The following is a 12,034-nucleotide window of genomic DNA, read 5'->3' on the forward strand; positions in this document are numbered from 1 at the left end:
AAGGTACTGAAGACTGGAGTCCTGGTCACAGCTCTGCGCTCCATTGGCAGCCTGGCCTTAGGCATGCTGCCTTACTCTGGTCTCAGTAACCTAATCTTTAAAATGAAAATTAAACTCCCAGCCATGTCTGTGCTTCAGAGGGTCTTGTGAGGTATCCGGGAAGCCAGAAGGCCGGCTGCCAGAACACGTGGAAGGAGCCGGCTGCTGACAGGGCCTCAGTCTTCCAATTCCCTTAACACCTCACCCTCCTCTCGGGAATTGCCCTGAGGCCTGGAGCCAGCCCCACGCTGTGCCCAGGGGCCCCAGCAGCCGCTGTGAGCGTGTGTGCTATAGTCTCTCCTGACCTTCCGTAGCTCCCTGGCCTGGTTGGTTTTCTCTGTAACACAGACCATCATGGAAGTCATTTATCTCACGATCTGCATGTTCCCCAGCAGTGAGCTCCATGAGGACAGGGCTTTCTGTTTGTTCAGTCCCTGCTTTGCCCCAGTGCTTCGCAGAGTGCCTGGCATGCAGTAAACCAAAAAAGCCAGTTGCCATCAAGTCACCTCCCACTTGTGACCAATTGTGTCAGAGTAGGGTTGTGCTCTACAGGGTTTTCAGGGGCTGATTCTTTGGATGTAGCTAGAGGTGCTTGAAAAATACTAGTTATATAAATATGTAAATAAAAGACTGAGTTCCTTAAGTTCCCTTTTAAAAATTAGTGGCAGAAGCGGCCATCTAAGACGCATCAATGAGTCTCAACCCATCTGGATCAAAGGAGAATGAACACCAAGCTCACAAGGTAATTATGAGCCCAAGAGACAGAAAGGGCCACATGAACTAGAGACCTACATCATCCTGAGACCAGAAGAACTAGATGGTGCCCGGCCACAACCGATGACTGCCCTGACAGGGAGCACAACAGAGAACCCCTGAGGGAGCAGGAGAACAATGGGATGCAGACCCCAAATTCTCATAAAAAGACCAGATTTAATGGTCTGACTGAGACTAGAGGAATCCCTGCGGTCATGGTCCCCAAACCTTCTGTTGGCCCAGGACAGGACCCATTCCCGAAGACAACTCATCAGACGTGGAAGGGACTGGACAGTGGGTTGGAGAGAGATGCTGATAAGGAGTGAGCTACTTGTATCAGGTGGACACTTGAGACTATGTTGGCATCTCCTGTCTGGAGGGGAGATGGGAGGGTAGAGGGCGTTAGAAACTGGCAAAATGGTCACGAAAGGAGAGACTGGAAAGAGGGAGTGGGCTGACTCATTAGGGGGAGAGTAAATGGGAGTATGTAGGAAGGTGTATATAAGTATATATGTGAGAGACTGACTTGATTTGTAAACTTACACTTAAAGCACAATAAAAATTATTTAAAAATTAGCAGCAGAGAGAAGAGTAAGGGTTCAATCCCTGCTCAGTCTTGTTTGTTCTAGACTCACAGCCCCCCTTGTCCTGGCTCACAGCCTGTTGAGGGCATCCTTGTCTCAGGGTCTCTCTTCAAGGATTGCACAGCCTGACTGCTGCTTCTTGCACCCCCTCACAAAAGGCAGAAGGCCCAGCGAAGGCCCTCACAGGGCCAGACCCTGCACGACCGGGCCGTGACCGCCCCTTCCCGTCTCCCCCCCACTCCTGCCTGCCGGCCTGGCCCCAACCCTGGCTCCTGACAGGAGAGCCGGAGCCAAGCGCTCATAGCATATACCACCATGGCTGATTCATTTAAGGGCTTCCAAATAATCACTTAAGTGTAACCATGGCAACCTGAAGAGTTGCCATGGAGACTGGTGCAGGAAACGTCCCCATGGAGACCCCTGGGAAACTCTCTAGGAAATCATTACCAGGTGGACGGGGCTTGGGAAGGGGGAGCTGGACAAACAAGGGAGCCCCGCAGTTGTGTGTGCTGGCAAGGAGGGGGGCTGAAGGAACAAAGTGGGAGAGCAGCTTAGAAAGGCAGGCAGGTTAATGATCACAAACCAAGGACCAGCATGATAACCAGCTCCAGTGACATACATACACTGTGTGGGAGGAAAGACAGGAACCGAGTAACAGTGGTGGCCTGGGGAGAGGGGAGCTGGAGAGAGGCCTATTTTCCCCTGTATGCTCCTTTGTACTGTTTGCATTTCTTTTATCATAGCTATGTAAATACTAATTATTTCAAAATTTAAAATGAAGTTATTTACTGAGCATTTACTATGCTATCCTCAAAATAACCCCATGAGATAGGTATTGTCCCCATTATGCAGATGGGTAAACTGAGGTTCGGAAAGGCCCAGAAACTGACCCACAGTCACACAGCATTGGAAATCAGACCCAGGGTTCTGCGGCTCCCCTGAGCAGGCCTGGGCTCTCTGACTTCAGCCGGGCCCTGCCGCTAACAGCAAGCACCTTAGCTACCCTCATCCCTCTGGATCTCAGCTTCCTCACTTATGAATAGTTTGGTAGTTTGGGCTGGAAGAAGACAAAAGGTCTTCCAGTCTGACATCCTGTGACTGCGCCTCTTGAGAAGAATTTCTGAGGGCCGTGCTCATCCCCCTGCTCTTCCTCCTAATGACCGTCACCCACTCCATAATGCCCACCCGCAGCATAGACCTCCCTGGTTCTGAGGAAAACCCTTGAGGAACTCAGAGACTAGAGGGGCCTTTGGACAACCTCTAGATGCTGTCTTAGCAGGGGAAGAGAATGTGGCAGGAGGGAGGAGAGGCGAGCCCTCAGGAAAATGCAGATCAAGACCACAAAGAGACACCTCTTCACACCCACTGAACAAGCTGTGTACGGTCACTTCTTCAGACTCATGGTGACCCCGTGTGTATCAGAGTAGAACTGTGCTCCATAGGGTTTTCTTTTTTTTCTCCATACGATTTTCTTTTTTCTCTCTCTCTATCCCCCTCCCCATAGGGTTTTCAGCGGCTGTTTTTTTTTTTTTTTTTTTTCCTTCAGATCACTAGGCCTTTCTTTCAAGGTACCACTGGGTGGACTCGAACTCCCAACCTTTTGGTTACCAGCTGGCGTGTTAACCATTTGCACTACCCAGGGATTCCTTACATTCATTAGGATGCCTGTCTTCAAAAAGACAGATAATAACAAGTATTGGCAAGGAGGTGGAGAAATTTACTCATACTCCGCTGGTGGGACTGTTAAATGGCGCAGTCACTTTGGAAAACAGTCTGGCAGTTCCTCAAATGATTAACAGAGAATTACCATGTGACCCAACAATTCCCAGTATATACCCAAGAGACATGAAATCCTGTCCACACAAAAACTCATACATAAAGGTTCATAGCAGCAGTATTGTTATGAATAGAATCATGAATAAATTGTTTCCAAAAACAATTAGGGAACATTTGGTTCGGAAGCAAGCAAAATGTCTATCAACTGAAGAGTCGATAAATGAAATGTGGGGTAGCCATACAGTGGAGTATTATTTGGCAGTAAAAAGGACTGAAGCACTGATACGTGCTGTGTGTAATACCGATGAACCTTGAAAATACGCTGAATGGAAGAAGCCATCACAAAGGACCACATACTGTACGCTTCCATTTACACGAAATGCCCAAACAGGCAAATCTGTAGAAACAGAAAGCAGTTGCCAAGGGTGGGGGAGGACGGTGAGGGGTTGAGGGCTAAGGAACGCAGAGCTTCTTTTTGAGGTGATGAAAATGTTCAAAGCAATCGTGGGGATGGTTGCACGACGTTTGTGAGTAAAGGCCGTATAATTGTATACTCAAAATGAGTGAATTCTGTGGTATGTGAATTATGTCTCAATAAAGCTGTTTAGAGAGAGAGGAGAGGATACTAGTCCAAGGTCACTCACCACTGCGTCGCTGCTCTAGGGGTCCTGCCTCCCAGCCGGCCTACTTTCATCACCTTCTGTACTCTACGAGGCCAGAAGTGTTTCTGCAGGGCCAACTCGGAGGCTGCCGCTGAACATGAGGGGGTGCCAAGCGGTGGAGGCTTTGTGTTGTGCCCCTTGCCGCTCCCCTCATGTTCAGCGGTATTCTTTAACAACTCAGGCTGCCCCGAGATTTTGTTTGGAGAAGGGTCCACTGCCAAAGTGAAAGAAAAAATAAAAGCTTGAAAGCCATCGTGCAGAGAATTATTGAGAAAGGATGACAGAGTGACTTGTGAGGCTCTGGTCTCCTTCTGCCTGGTTCCAAGCTCACCCTAGCCCCAAGGCCAGGGGTCCTTTCCCTCTGTACTTCACCTTCCTCAGGGTCATGATATACGACTGTGCAGGCTATGCCTTGCCAAGCAAGGGCCAAAGTACAGCTACAACCCAGCCCTGTGCTGCTTCCCAAGCTGTAGGCCTGCTGGTAGGAACGGGCATCTTCTCCTCAGCTGATGTTGTTAGCTGCTGTCGAGTTGCCTCCAACTCATGGCGACCCCATGCACAACTGAACAAAACACTGCCCAGTCCTGCTTCGTCCCCATGATTGATTGTGGATGGGACCACTGTGATCTATAGGGCTTTGTTTGTTTGTTTGTTTGTTTTCATGATTATGGGATTTATTAGGGAAGTAATAGGTTACAATTTAGGATCAGGATGAATTGGAAGTAACGGGAACAACTCAGGATACAGTTCTTTAATCAAAACAGCATTTTCTCTACCGTGCCCGTAGGCAGGCCTCTGCCAGTGGTCCTTGCTTGGCCCTGGCCTCTGCCCTCTCAGGCAAGTATTACAGCACTTTAGCTCCACTAAATAAGTGTCTAGAGGCACCCTACTTCACCAGGAAGAGCTCAACCCTTGCTCTGTGAGTTAGCAAGCCACACTGCAGCCACCTGGCTCCATGGACCAGGAAGCCCACCACAGCCGTCTGGTGCCAGCCTCCTGGTTCTCACCACTCATGCGGTCTTACGCTGTGTGTCTCCAGTGTTACAGCTTTCTTTGTCTCCTGAGTATAGGAGGTTCTTAATGCAGGGACCCCAGGTCCAAAGGATGCACTCTGCTCCTGGCTCTTCTTTCTTGATGGTAGTGAGGTCCCCCTCCATAGGGTTTTCGCTGGCTGATTTCTGGAGGTAGATCAACAGACCTTTCTTCCTGGTCCATCTGAGTCTAGAATCTCCTGCTGAAACCTGCTCAGATCAAAGCCTCATGCAAGCCTCCACGGACAGATGGGTGGTAGCTGCACAGGAGGCACATTGGCAGGGAACCAAACCCAGGTCTTACACAGGGAAGGCAAGAATTCTATCACTGAACCATCAATATGAAAAGGCTCAACTGGGCCAGCAGCAGCCCTCATCCACCTTTTCAGGCTGCTGTGAGGATTAAAAGAGGTATAAGAGTCAAAGTGTACTTGGTATATAGCACCAAGCACCCCAGAATATAGTCGTCATTGTCTCCAGAAGGCAGGAGGTGGGGCTCACAGATACTGTGACAACTTCGAGTAAAGCTTCAGTTCTTCATTGCTGGGGGGAGGATGTGCACATCAAGTCAGTTTTATTTAAGCCTCAAAAGAAGGTGACCTGAACTGACACCAGGCTACAAAGGAATGAATGCCTCACTTTTAGAAAAATTAATTTTCCAGATAATTAAAGAATACCTTTTTTAATTAAGTTTTTCTTATAATAAAACTAGTAAATGTTCCAGTATATAATTTAGAAAACATGGCTAAATAAAAAAGAGGAAATTAAAATTGCCCATAATCCCACCACCCAACAATAGCCATTAATAGTTTCATATATAATCTTCTAAGCTTTTCTCTCTATAAATGCACATATTTGTTTTATCAAAGTAAGAACGTGTTATGTATACCATTTGATGGTTTAACAAAACAATGAGTCACAAGCATCACTCAGTGTCTTCAAATAGTCCTCCACAAACCCATTGCTAATGTATGCAGTGGTCCCTTCTACTGGGTGTACCACCTTTTTTTTAGTTTGTTTATATTTAGGTATTGCCCAGTTTTTTCCTATTAGAAGGCTGCAACAAGCATCCCTGTAGTTGTTCTTTGTGCACATTTATATCGATTTCCCAGAATGTGTTGCCTGGACAAGGGGTATACACAACTGTAGCAAGGAAGAGCTTTGATTCTCGAATGAGACACCAGCGATTTCCCAAACGTGCTGAATCATAAGAATTCCCTGAAGCACTTGTCAAAAATACCAGTTTTCAGCCTCAGCCCAAACCTAGTGAATCAGGGTGGCTTGGAGAGGCGTGTGGGAATCGGAGCATCTAGCAAGCAGCCCAGGGCTCCCTCAAAGCCAGATGAGGTCTTCACAGGCGGGCATTCACACCCCGTTCTTGTCCAGCGTCAGGACAGTTCCTCAGGACCGTCCGTCAATGGTGTCTTGGCACCACGCTTCTTTAGTCCTTTCCAGAATTCTGTGGGCATCCCAGGGCAGGTTAGGTCACATGGGAGCAGAAGAGGAGAAGGAAGCCGGGTGGGGGGAAGCAGGAGTGGGAGGGGCGGGAGCATGGAAGCTCTGTAGACGATATTCCAAATGGTTCATGGCGTTCTAGCTGGCTGGTGGGATTATTGGGGAATTTTACTCTTTAAATTGTACATTTCTGCAGTGTTTTATTTCTTTAATACTTTGTATGACGACTTCTGGAGTCCCCGGATGGTGCACAGTTAACACGCTCAGCTGCTGAGTGTTGGCGGTTTGAGCCCACCCAGACGCCTCAGAAGAAAGGCCTGGCAACCTGCTTCTGAAAAACCAGCCACTGAAAACCCTACAGAACGGTACGCGTGGAGAGTGTTGGGATGGCAGGTTTTTGTTTAACCGATCTATTTACTACGCTCTTAAAAAAAGTTTTTTTTTTAATCCTGTGGAGCAGAGTTATACTCTGACACAGATGGTGTCTCCAGGAGCTGGGATCAACTCCACCACAACTGGTTTGGTTTTTGGTTACAACAACTTGTGCCAGATGTCAGAAGCTGACTAGCACACTGCCATCGGGTGCAAACAGGGCCCCTGCTCTCTGGGAAACGTTGTCCGGAGGGGAAGACACATTAATCCTACAACTGACCACGTGTGCATACAATGAGATGGATGCTTTGAAGAAACAGAACCGGACGCAGCACGGAAGGTCAAGGCCTCTTCCCCGGGATCTGAGGGAGGAGCAGATATTACCTAGAGGGAGAGCCTGAGAGGAGGAGACATTCCAACCAGACGGGGCAGCCCTGAGGTGGGAGAGGGGCTGAAAAAGGGTTTGCGTGTCTGAGGCTCGAGGAGTGTGCTGCAAGATAATAGCAACGGTCCTTTACGAGAATCTCTCAGGGTGCCAGGAGCAGTTTTGGTTCCTTGGAGTCATTATGTCATTTAGTACAAGCACCCTTTGAGGTAAGCCCCAGGAAGGTCCTCCAGTTTACAAAGGGGCCCAATGATGCAGGGTTATTTTCCTGTGGGCCAGCATCTTTCAAACTGCAAGTTAGGATCTGCTAGTGGGCTGTGAAAGCCGTTTAGTGGGTTTGAAACCAGCAATTTAAAAAAGTTTTTATTTTGTAATAGGAGTCCCTGGGTGCTGCAAACAGTTGAAGCTCTCAGCTGCTAATGGAAAGGTTGGAGGTTCGAGTCCACGCGGGGATGCCTTGGAAGAGAGGCCTGGCAAGCTAGTCCAAAAACCAGCCTTGGAAAACCTTAGAGAGCACAGTTCTCTGACACACATGGGCTCATCGTGAGTCGAGAGCCAACTCAAGGGCAACTTGTTTTTCATCTATTTTGAAATAATATTGAAGTTATAACAACGTTACAGCAACAGTACAGAGAATTCCTGTAAGCACTTCACCCAGCTTCCCCTAATGTTAACGTTTTACCTCGGCACAATACAATGAACTAAACCACAGGCTAGTAATGTCACTAATGTCCTTTTTCTGGTTCAGGGTCCAATTCAGGTACCACATTGCATTTAGTTGTCATATTTCCCTAATCCCCTCCAATCTGTGACACCTCCTTAGTCTTTTCTTGTCTTTTGTGACCTTAGCAACTTGAAACCAGCATTAAAAAAAAAAAATGGAATAGAATAGAAAATATCAGAGTGTAGCCATTTAGCAGATACTGTAACAAAAGCTTTTGTTTCAGTTATGTGAGTGTGCGTTCTGGATCTCAGTGTCAAATGTATTTTTGCCCAGTTACAGTTTGGAAAAAAAAGTGAAAATGCACCCATGTAGTCCATGGAAAGGCCTTAATCGTAAAAGCAGTGGAACATTATTGAATGATTTTAAGCAAGGCAGTAACATGAGTAGGCTTAAAATTTAAAAGCCCGCTTGGTGCCATGGGGAAAAGAACTTGGACTCTGGAAAGAATGAGGGTGTGCTGTCCAAAAGGAAGGAAGGACCTTGGCAGAGAGTGAGAACGGGGGGCAGGTGAGGGAGGTCTGAGGAGGAAAGACAGGGTGTGAGCTAGCCGTCTGGAGTTGGGCCTGTGGGCTGTGAGACGGAATGAACCAAGGAAGCACTTTATGCCGACCGGGCAGCACTGAGGGTTCACGGGAGGTTCGTACTCACAGGTCTAAAGGGCGACCAGTCAAGGTGACTGTGGGGTTTGTACCAGGGCAGCTGTCAGTGCAGGTACAGAGTGGAGGAGAGCTGGGTTGAGCCACACAGGTGACTTGTCCAGACAGTATGCTGAAGTTTTATACCCTAATTTTATCACTTAGTTTTATGTCAGGGCTTTTTCCCGTGTCATTAATAATACATGGTTATTAGCATACATGGGGATATTTACAATAATTTGCTGAACTGTTTCCCAACTGTTGAACTATTAAATTGTTATCAGTTTTCGCCTACATTCCATACTGCAATAAACATATGAAACAGTAAATAATAACTTAATGTTATATTAATAATGGATGTCTGGACACGTGTTAGGAGACTACTGCATTAGTGTAGGTAAGAAATGATGGTGACTGTGTTCCAGGGTAATCCGAGTGCAGAAGAGAGTCTCCAAAAATACTCAAAAAAACTTCAGTATGGGAGATGACAGAGAAGCCAACGATGACTCCCAAGTTCCTGGTTCAACCACACCGGTTGGATTCTGATGCCATTCACTAAACTGGGGAATAAGGGGAGAAGACCAGATGTGTGGGGGACGGGGGCCAGCCATGAGCTTATTTTAAGACCCACGGATTTTGAAGTACTAAGTGGATATGTAGAGTAGGCAGAAGTATACACAGGTGTATAGGTGGAGTTCAAAGAAGGCTAGACTGGAGATAAAAAATTAGAGAAGTAACCCATGTGGCCAGGGATTAGAATGCCTAGTAAGAGGCTACAGAGAGCTAGAAGACGAGGACAGAGACTTGAGGGGCTCTAAAACTGGCTGAATAGAAGAGACAGAAAGAGAATGGCCCAAGAAGGAGGTGGAAAAACCAACGTGCTAGCACAGAACCAGATGGAGAGCAGGACCACATACTGCTGAGAGGGCAAGTAGTTGGTGGGCCTAACAAGAGGCACGTCCACGTCCGTGTATGGACAGAAAACAGACAGAACTGAGTTGAGGCGTGAGAGAGGTATTATTTTTGCAGCAGGCAGAAAGTTTGCGTTTTTGTAATCATTAATGAGCAATAATTAAATGAAATGTAAATCTCTTAATGACAAAAACATGTTAGATGATGGTATACGTATTATCCTACCATTTTATTAAAAATATTTCTATTTATAATGACATGGAACAGAGTGCAACAATGTGTGTGTGCAAATGACTAATAATCTTTGGTTGTAGAGTCATGGGTGATTTTTTTAAAATTTTTTTGTGCTTTAAGTGAAAGTTTACAAATCAAGTTGAACTCATACAAAAATTTATAAACACCTTGCTATATACTCCTAATTGCTCTCCCCCTAATGAGACAACACACTCCTTCCCGCCTCTATTTCTTTTCGTGTCAATTTGGCCAGCTTCTGACCCCCTCTACCCTCTCATCTCCCCTTCAGACAGGAGATGCCAACATAGTCTCATGTGTCTACTTGATCCGAAAAGCTCATTCTTCACCAGTATTGTTGTCTATTCCATAGTCAAATCCAATCCCTGTCTGAAGAGCTGGCTTTGGGAATGGTTCTTGTCTTGGGCTAACGGAAGGTCTGGGGACCATGACCTCCAGGGTCATTCTAGTGTCAGTCAGATCATTAAGTCTGGTCTTTTTACTAGAATTTGTAGTCTGCATCCCACTGCTCTCCTGCTCCGTCAGGGGTTCTCTGTTGTGTTCCCTGTTAGGGCAGTCATTGGTTGTAGCTGGGCACCATCTAGTCCTTCTGGTCTCAGGCTGATGTGGTCTCTGGTTTATGTGGCCCTTTCTGTCTCTTGGGCTCATAATTACCTTGTGTCTTTGGTGTTCTTCATTCTCCTTTGCTCCGGATGGGTTGAGACCAATTGATGCATCTTAGATGGCCGCTTGCTGGTGTTTAAGACCCAGACGCCACTCTCCAAAGTGGGATGCAGAATGTTTTCTTAATAGATTTTACTGTGTCAATTGACTTAGGTGTCACGGGTGATTTTTATATTTACATTTGCCTGTAGCTTCTAATTTTCCTCTGATAAGTCTGGATTATTGGGTAGAGCATAAATAAACTTTAAAGATAAAATAGAATCTTAGATCCTGTCCACAGGGCACTTTTTAGACTGTACCTCTGGCATATAAAGGTCAGAATGATATGTACGTTTTAGGAAATGAAAACAACAGAATTCTACACTGACTATTGTGTCATATGATTTTTAAGTTTTTGTCATTGCATATGCTTTACAGCATCGCTCTTGGTGGTTGCATGGTATTCTGTTATGTGCATGTGTTGTAATTTATTTATCTACAGGTTGGATAAGACTTTAAGAAGCAGGGCGAAGGTCATTGGCATCTTTGCTTTTCTTCATTTTGCACCATTTACTCTTGGTTCTTTCATCTCTACCCTCCCTAAATGACTTCATCCAGTGATGACTCCTACTTTTCTCTCTCTAGTCTCAACCACCTCACCGAGCTCCAGAATTTTGTATCCAAGTGCCCCCGCAATATTTCACACAAATGTTTAGAAGACAGCTCACACTCAACGTGTCCAAATCTGTATCTTGATTTCCAACACTCCTACCTGCCCGTCTCAGTCGTTCCCATCTCTCTAAGTGGTCACTCCAGTCTACCACTTGCTCAGGCCAAAACCTCTGAGTCATCTTTGACTCTTCTTTCTCCCACATTCACATCTCATCCATTAGTAAATTCTATCATCTCAACCATCACGATACGAGGGTAAGTCAAAAAGCATTACTACAAAATCCCTTTATTAAACAAAAATATCAAAATGTGAAGCTATTGTTTCTCCACGTACCCTCCATCTAGGTCTCTACACTTCTGAAGGCGGCCTTTCCCCCTCTCTAACCTTTCCCCAAAGAATTCTGCGCTCTTCAAATTACACCACGTCAGAACGGCAGTTTTGGCGTCCTCACAGGATTCAAATTCTGTTTGTTTTAAATGGTCTTTGAGTTTTGGGAACAAAAAGAAGCCTGAAGGAGCAAGATCAGGGCAGTAGGGTGGATGGGATAAGGCTTCCCAACCAAATTCTCCAACCAGCCCTTGCTGTCCTCGAAGAATGAGGAGCTGTGTTGTCATGATGGAAAACAAATTCCTCAGAGCAGCTTTCCTGGCCTTTTTCTCACCAACGCAGTTTTCAATTTTCTCAAAACTCCTTCATAATAAGCCCCCCAAGGTCGTCCTGTGTCCTTCAAGAAAATCTGTCAAGATCACACCTTTGGAGTCCCCCAAACAGCTGCCATAACCTCCTGAGTTGTCTTCCTTCTCTTGGCTCATCTTGAGTTCTTCCTGACCTTCCTTAAAATGCTCGATTCGTCTAAAAACTGTCATTTTATGTGGGGCAGCATTCCCATAAACTTATTGGAAAGCGTCAGTGATTTGGAAAGATGTCCACTTGAGTTTTGCTGAAAATTCTATATTAGCCCTGACCTCAAAATTGTTTTTTTTTTTCCGTGGCTCAAAAGGTATCCTTTTTTTTTTTGAAGGCACCCTAACAAGACTAAGACAAGTGCGTAACTGTGAGGACTTGTCCGTAGCCACCCACTGATTACAGGCTCACGTTAAAACACATTTTGTTTGGAAGAAACACGTGTGTGTACGAAC

This window comes from Elephas maximus, chromosome 16, assembly GCF_024166365.1.
Source record: "Elephas maximus indicus isolate mEleMax1 chromosome 16, mEleMax1 primary haplotype, whole genome shotgun sequence".
NCBI lineage: Eukaryota > Metazoa > Chordata > Mammalia > Proboscidea > Elephantidae > Elephas > Elephas maximus.